This window comes from Micromesistius poutassou, assembly GCF_964030765.1.
Source record: "Micromesistius poutassou genome assembly, chromosome: 12".
NCBI lineage: Eukaryota > Metazoa > Chordata > Actinopteri > Gadiformes > Gadidae > Micromesistius > Micromesistius poutassou.
Window position 1 is genome coordinate 7,407,288 of NC_140282.1, and position 8,857 is coordinate 7,416,144.

General features: G+C 46.9%; 1 pseudogene across 1 annotated transcript; it reads right to left on the reverse strand.

Moving 5' to 3' along the window:
• Window positions 1-397: 397 nt before the first annotated feature.
• On the reverse strand, window positions 398-2,245 carry LOC311356259 (leucine-rich repeat and immunoglobulin-like domain-containing nogo receptor-interacting protein 1-B pseudogene; annotated as a pseudogene). Its single transcript has one exon. The product of its transcript is annotated as a leucine-rich repeat and immunoglobulin-like domain-containing nogo receptor-interacting protein 1-B pseudogene (transcript).
• Window positions 2,246-8,857: the final 6,612 nt, after the last annotated feature.

Here is an 8,857-nt window from a genome sequence, read left to right on the forward strand (position 1 = left end):
AAATTCAAAACGTCATTCAGAGCATTTCTATTGTGCCATTGCAAAAAAGTACAAGGACAGAACAAGATACAGAAAAATACATATAGATTAAAACTGTAGATAGGTTTAAAGACAAACTCCCTTCGCTGGTATAAAGGAGCATGAAGTCCACTGCAACGCCGGCTGATTCTCTTTAAAGGCTATTGCCAATAAAAACCCACAGGAATTCACAGTTGAGTTGAAGTTGTGTCTGTGTCTGTACCCATTCTGTTCCTGGAGGTAAACAGTCTAGGGTAGAAGAAGCTTCTGTTGTTGTGCAATCGCAGTCCCTCTTTCCACCTGGACCCATCGGACACATACTGCATGAGAGGAGAGCGTCCGAGCCCCGCTGCAGTTTGTAAACTGAAGTCATTGTGAGTCACATGATTTTCATGTTGAAAGTCACAGACGGCTCGTTGGGACTGGCCTCCTCCAGGTCCTCCGTGGGGGCCACGTATTCTACCTCTATTTTAGACGTGGTGTTCCTCTTCCCTCGACTCCACAGGAAGAGAATGACGAGGCAGAAGAGGACCACTCCGAGGAAGGAGATGAAACCCATGGTGGTGGCGATGATCAGCGTCTTGACGTCGAAGGGGAACGGGGCGGTGGCCCGGGTCACGTTGCTGCCCTCGTCACTGGGCTGGTTCAGGATGAAGGCGTGGGTCTTGTTGGGCTGGTGGGGCCAGTTCGGAGAGTAGCTGTGCACAAAGAGGTGGGCAGCTTTGCTGTCGTTGCCGGCCGCGTTGCTGGCGATACACAGGTACGTCCCGTTGTCCTTGATCTGGGCGTAACGGACCTCCAGCGAGCCCTCGCTGGACACGGTGAGCCTGGAGCCCGCCGTCTTGGTGGTCACGTACTCCTTCTTGGGGGAGAGCCACATGATGACGGGGGGCGGGTCGCCCTGCGCCTGGCAGGTGAAGTGGACCGTGGTTCCCTCGTCAACGTGACTCTCCTGAACCTTGTTGTCCACAATCGTCGACTTCTGGCAGGTGAAATAGTCGGCCTTGAGGACGTCGGGGAAGTCCTTGAACTCCTTCCCCTCCACGGCCTCGGGGGAGGTGCACGTCGGCTGCTGTCTGTTGAAGTTCAGCCTCCACCGGCGGCGAAAGACCCAGAGCAGGCGACAGTCGCAGGCCAGGGGGTTCTCGTACAGAGCCAGGGTCTCCAGGTTCCCCACGGAGTGGAACACCGACTCCTCCAGGGTGCTCAGACTGTTCCTGGACACATTGAGGACACGGAGCTGATTCAGCCCCCGGAAGGAATAGTGCTCTATGGTCGTTAGTCTGCCGCCGACCAGGTGCAGGGCCTGCAGCTTCTGGAGGCTGTGCAGCTGGTTCCCCTCCACCGTGTGGATGGGGTTGAAGGACAGGTTGAGGAACCGGAGATGACCCAGGTGACGGATGGCCTGGTAGGGGATGGCGGAGAGGTTACAGCACGTGATGGACAACGACGTGATGTTCAGCCCAAACAGGCATTTGGCCGTCATGGTGTCCAGGGCCGGCATGTGGGAGATGTCCAGCACCCTGAGGTGGTACAGCCTCTTGAAGGAGTAGTCCCGTATGGCGCTGACGTTGAGGTGGTGGAGCCGCAGGGACAGCAGGCTGTGCAGGTGGCTGAGGGCCTCGGTGGGCACTGAGCCCAGGTTACAGCGCTCGATGTTCAGGGACTCCAGGTTGCTGAGGCCCTGGAAGGAACGCGGCGAGATGAACACCAGGTCGTTGTCCCCCACCTCCAGAGCCCTCAGGTTGTACAGCTCCTGGAACATGTAGTCCAGCAGAATCACTATTCTGTTGTCACTGATGTCCAGCTGTGTGAGGTTGTTGAGGCCGGTGAACACGCCCAGCTGGATGAGCTTCAGGTGGTTGTTCCGCAGCCCCAGAGTCCTCAGGTTGGCCAGGTTACTGAAGGCCCCGGGCTCGATGGTCGAGATGATGTTCTCGTTTAGCTGCAGCTCCTCCAGAAGAGGGTAGTTCATGAACTCTTCTGGCCCGACGCTTTTGAGGCGGTTCTTGCTGATGTCCAGCAGCCGCGTCTCGATGGGGATGCCCTCCGGGAGACCGGCCAGCCTGCGGCGGTGGCAGACCACTGAGCGCTCCTGGGCGTTGCAGTCGCAGCGGGAGGGGCAGCCCGTGGTGGAGCCGGAGAGAACGGTGCCCAACATCAGGACCAGGATGGGTTGCCAACACGCCATCAAGTAGTTGTTGCCTCCGGCCTCCCCGGTCACCATCCTGTTGCTCACCTGTGAAGAACGACAAACACAGACCACGTTCAGGAGGTTTACAGAAGCGGCCATCTTGATGACTTAATACAGGATCAGAGGATTCAGTCACATCTGTTCTTCTTGTGAGACCTCCGTGATCCCAGAGCGCCTCCCTAAAGCCAGCAGGGTATAGCAGCTTACACCAGTAACGCTCATCTATAAATCTTTCCTCCACAAATTCTAGGCAGATTAACCCAGTATGCAATAACAGTTCAATGTTTGGAGAATATGGTAATCTCATTCTGTCTGACATAACAAACAGAATAATTAAAATATAGAAGAATGTTTTGATTTAAACGACCAGCCTTTGACACGTCAGAATGGCAGAAGTTCTGCTGCCACTACTGCTTCTTCAGTGAGCTGCCGACCTTGAGATGATAAACAGCCAAGCTTACTGCCACGGGGTGATAAACCCAGAGGAAGATTATGTCGATTTTATATTTCGACTCTGGGGCGCTTTAAGTCATTTGGGTCTTCAAGCTCTACTCGCCTCATCAATCATGCAATTTGAGTCGCTGCAATAACTGTGGGAATAAGTTGTTCAGGAGGCCATGAGCACACACATGTAGAACTCTGAGCTCTGTGTTCATTACTGGGGTGCTCTGTTGGGAGTTGGTGGTTAAAGGTTTCTGCACACTTCCAATTAGTTGGGGGATAAATAAGACATTTGGATGTGCGCTGAGAATAATAATGAAGTGCTTATTTGAAAGGCAGTGGAATTCATTTTAATTGAGGTTTGTTAACTGATAATTGAATGGACAGGGCATCTAAAGAGGATTCACTCCAAGCTGTATCTCCATATTGAAAACATAAATGCTCCCCCAGTCTGTGTACTGAATCCCTCTTTGGTGTTTTGTATCCTTGGCTTCAGCATAGATCACCCTGCTGTGTGGCTCGAGTAGCAGCCTTAGGGTTTATGTGTGCATTGAACAGTTAAGTCAGTTGAGTCTGGGGCCAAATATGAATCATGTTGTCACAGCGTACATGTGGGAGCTGATTCAGCAGACGACTCCAGTGAGAGATGGGAGGCAGCTCCTTCGTAGCACCAGCGGTTATCTATGACTTCTCCACGTTATTGCAGTGCGGCACTCCACTGCTGATTGGCTTACATGACGCCCGACGGTGGAACTCAGGAAATACTCTTACTGGGGAAAAAATGAAAATGAAAACCGTTATCTGTCTCAGAGGAAGAAATACTGAAAAACCTGATTGAATTGTCCCTCACGTATGATTTGAGTCAAATCTAGCAAGCTTGTAATAATAGGAAAGAAATGTGTGCGTGTGTGTAAACACATATAAACACATGAAAATGGGCCTTTGATACATCAACCAGATTCTCCAGAAGGTGGATGTTTGCCTGTTATACACCATCGCCATGACAACCTTTTTGAAGTTGAAGTTGAACACACCGTCAATGTATTCATTAAAGTACTTTGAAGAGGACTTCCCTCGTTAATAAATTGGTGTCTTCCTTCTCAAGTAAGAGGAGTAGAAGAGGAACAAGCTGGAGAAACAATGTAATCTAAACCCATTACCATCTCATTACCATCTCATTACCATCTCCCCCCCGCTGCTCCTCCACCCCCTCACTCAGTCCCTCTCTTTCATGGTAATGGTCTCAGTCCCTCTCTCTCATCATGGTAATGGTCTCAGTCCCTCTCTCTCATGGTAATGGTCTCAGTCCCTCTCTCTCATCATGGTAATGGTCTCAGTCCCTCTCTCATCATGGTAATGGTCTCAGTCCCTCTCTCTCATCATGGTAATGGTCTCAGTCCCTCTCTCTCATGGTAATGGTCTCAGTCCCTCTCTCTCATGGTAATGGTCTCAGTCCCTCTCTCTCATGGTAATGGTCTCAGTCCCTCTCTCTCATGGTAATGGTCTCAGGAAGAAAGGAAGAGGCCATATCTCCTTTCTCCATCGCTGCTGCCCTCCCCTTGCCGGCCCTCTCCAGCAGCGGGCTGTAACAGCATCACTCCGCCTGTCATTAGGCTCTCTGGCCTTGGATCTTTCCACGGCCAGGCTTTGGTATGACAGCCTGATGGAAGGGAGATAGCTACGCGGATGTGAACACTGTTGTTGCGATAAGCCCCCAGAAAGTGTGCCGACAGTGCGCACACAGACGTCTTAGCCTCCCTTTGTGCATTGTGAGCACCACCTTTCATTCCATATTTCATATTTCTCTATTCATATTTATCTCTTGCATAACATATTGTTGAGGGTGGGGCAGGACACAGCTGTTCCCTGGTCTTCATAATCAACTATGCACCACTACTATATGATACATGAGTGTGTGTGTGTGAACTGTAACCTTGACGACACTGCGGTGCAATGTGTGTTGCTGCCACTCTCTTGGCTCCAGAGGGCCGTGACGCGCTGCCTGTTCTCAGCCTGCTGGGTCTGACTGCATGATGCTCCTGTCTCCTAGCACTCTCTGAGACCCCCTGCTGCTCAGGGTGAATGGGAGCTCCTACGTGACCTTTAGGTACGGACGCTCCGTCAATGTGTGTGGTAATTATCTGTACACCTCCTCACCGCCCTGGTGGGACAACGGGCCGCGGTTCATTTACCGCCCTGCCCAAAAAATAAATAGTAAAGACACCTTTTATTCTGACATTACTTCAAGCTATATGACCCGACTGTCTATATGACCATTTTTAATTCATATTCGTTTACATTATGCCTCATAATTCCCTGCTGTTGATTGGCTGAGGCTGTAATGAAATGATGGCTCATCTTCTTCACCTTGCAGACAACTTTGGAATTGTACGATCAATTCAATCATTAATTGAACTCTACAAATGCATTAGCATTCAGAGGAGCTGGACGGGTGAGGTCCTCTCCTGTGATTGGTCGGTACCGTGGCACTGCGCAGTATTGGATGGTTGGATTGTAGGGTAACTGTAGGATGTGGTTTTCCAGCAGCAGGCTGAGTGCTGGAGTACATTGAGCGTCCGGAGGGAACGCCTGGCTGCTATAGAAACAGAAACGTCTTAAAGGGCATCAAAGTGTGTTTGAGGAGGAGAGCTGTGTCATAGTTTGTTGATAGGGTACATATCCCTCCAGTTTTCTCCCAGTCTCCCGGGGATCAGTGAAGTACTTATCTACGTGGGGATGGAGGGGAGCTGACAGACTCCTAACTAGGTGTCAGACACAAGCTGAGTTGATGGCTGCTCTGTAAATATGTGGTAAACAGGTGGAGATTGGTTGGAGTGTAAGATCAAGGCTCACCGTTGAGATGGGAGAGAAGGCAGTAGACTTGGGACTGAACTAGTGTAACCAGAGCATTAAGGTTAAAACAGGTAACCTGCAGTCTGCCCGGTAACACAAAACTGGGAGGATGGTTCCCTTGGTCAGAGGCTACAGAACCACCACGTTACTATCAGAGATCACATTACTATCAGAGATCATGACTGCTGGTGGCAGCAGCACTACGGTCTGCCCACTGAGGACCTCTTACTAAAGACCCTCCTGCTCTGGAGGCCCACAAGGGCTTCATCAAACGCTCCAACACTGTCCACACGGTCACAATAAAAGATAAAGTGTGCTGGAGTGTGGAATATGTAGACACACTTTTCATGGTCAATATTTGATACACTTTTTTTTTTCGTGTGGGTGTGTAATGGAGAACAGACAAAAAGAACAAGCTCATTTTGTAATAAAATAATGTGGGTTGTAGTGTGAATCATGTTTCTACTTGGATCTAACTGGGAATAAACCCTCCAACCCGTTATTAGTGGTCAAAATGTCCAAATAATGTCCTATAATTCCTATCAGAGACAAGAAGAATCGATTTTCTAGAGTCGGTGAGACCTGATCAAACAGTGATTCCGTCAAACCACCACAGGATCGTTCTAATCCACAACAAGACATGTAGAGGAGAGTATTGATCGCTTTTATGGCAATATTAGCATTTGGAATGATTTTGCAGCAGTAGTAATAATACTATGAAAGGTGTTTAAGTAATAATAAGCATAACTACATATCCAGTGTGATAAAGGACTGCTTGGCAACCGGACTTGGCAAAGGACTGTCTGTAAATAGTCAAACGCACTCCAGCCTTAATAGCAGCTTAACTCACATACATTTAGCCTGTAGCATTCTGCCTGCATTGACCTACTTCTCAGATATGTATTGCTCTTATTTTGTGCACATAAGTATATTATGCACTATTGTGCAGCCTAAACATTGCTTTGTTGTGTATTTTCCACAAGAAAAATACTATCAATATTGAGACTATCAATTATCAAATAAATTAAAACATGCATTTCTTATTGACAACCTGTACATATATATATATATATATATATATATATATATATATATATATATATATATATATGTATATATATATTTCCACAATGAAATGAAACTACAAAAAGGTGGTGTTGTTGACTGCCAATAACTAAGGCTATCACCGCTGCCAAGCTAGCCCTGGGATCCAGAGATGAACGCTAGCAGCTGTCCAGGAAACCATCGGAACCATCGTCTACATAATGCTCAAACCATCGCTTGTTTAGACAAACAAACAAAGTCTAGGTTGAGATCGAAACCAACACATTGACTACATAGAACGGTGAATCAATATCCAAACAACATGTCCTGTAACTGACCCAGCCATCAGCATCTAGCTGTTGAGAAGAATAAATAGTACCGGTGACTTAATGTGAGCCTAGCTAAACCTCTCCCACGCTCCTCCGTCCTCCACTGCTGTCCAGATAAAGACTGAACATACATGTTGCACTAACATTAGACTCAATGTGGTAGACGACGCGCGGGGAGAACACACATTAACTACTCCACTGTCATATCAGTTGGTGAGCTAAGAGGACATTCTATTGGCCGAACCAGAGAGCAGTCAGCTTTACTCAGTGTCTCTGTAATCTAATCTTATCTCAACTGGAACGGGTTCTCTTTTCAACACCGACCTATTCTCCACTCGCTCATTTAGATCCAAACCTCCACAAACACATGTTAAGATTTAACCACAGAAAAGGTTTTGTTTTGCACAAAATGTTCCTTGTGAATCTCTGCCAGCCTTGCAGCATGGCTGGGCTTCCCCGTAATGGATTGTCCACGGCTATTGTGTTCGGCAGACATTCAGAACTGGAGGCTGAGGAGAACTGAAAGCATCAGTTTTGGAAATAGCCTGCCTGTTGTTGTGTTTAATATTCATTTGAATGAACAACCCAGCAACTGTGGGCTGTGTTAATGTACACTTAAGTCATCACCTAGAACGTCATGCCACTCTCTGACAGTTCCCTGTTATCATATTGACATCTCATGTCTCATATTGATATCTCATGTCTCATATTGATATGTCATTTCACCATTTCATTGCCATTTACACAATTCCAAAATTTGAATTGCTTGTTAACCGACCAACACATAATTATTCAGCTTGTACCTCGATAATGACCTTTGATTACAGCAGTAATGCATTTCGTGTTGCTCACCATCGCTCTGCACATCGTGCTGTAATCAGACCAGTTACAGTAAAGATCTCTGCTCCAGGGGTAGATGATCCGATTGACTCGCCTATCTCTGTGTATATTCCATATTGGGACCTAGGAAGATGTTATTTCCAGAGGGAATATTACAAATACTATGTACCAGAATATATAACAATTAAGTAGGAATGTATATGCATACAAAAAGCAAATGTATCCAGAAGTCACGGTAATGATTAGGTAAGTGACTTCCTCTTCAAACGTGTGGAACTATTCATCTCGTGTCCAGACACAGCAGCATGAGGTCTGAGCTATCTGGAAACATAATTAAAGGGAGCTCAGCTCACAAATGGCCTTTTACAGAAAGCCACTAGCTTACAGGAGGTCTTTTGAAATCTGCCTTTTAATAATCACACAAGACAATGAACTTTGATTGAATGGACAAATTACCTTTTAAGATTCATCTTTTGTAACGATATTTCTTTGGCAATTTGGTGTTTTCTACAGTCAGGATTTGTCTGTTCTGTTCCTCTCAGTTAACACTCTCTAGTGAACACAACTATTATGGGATTGATTCTACACTTTCCTACTGATGCCTTTGTACATCCGGATACAACCATGGCTGCCCTCAAAGCTTCTCATTTGGGTATTGTAATATACATTTTACAATATGCATGAGAAAATAACAAAGTGACAATAAACATGTCATGTCCTATTAATAATACTGCCATTCCTTTGGCAAATCTGTGCGATTTCCAATTTAACTATCAAAAGTGTTATAGATGTGTTAGGTGTGTATCAATCTTTAGCGATTAAGAGCTGAGTGAAACCAGTCACTTATATTAAAAAGCAGGGGAAATACTGCTGTGTTTCCATCAATGATCGTACACACGCTTCGGGCAGAAATATTAGCTGCTGACCAATAATCATATTTCAGCCCATCATGATGCCGCTGCAACATCAGGTGGTAGCACTGTCCCACGGTGAGCAGACGGAAGGTAGAGGGAAGGAAAACTCTGTGATCCTCCCTCTGAGCAGGAGGAGACAGGCACCGTGGCATCTCCTATCCTGCATCAAAATCGACCTCCAAACACACACACACACCTGAAGAACATAAAGGCTTCATGTTTTG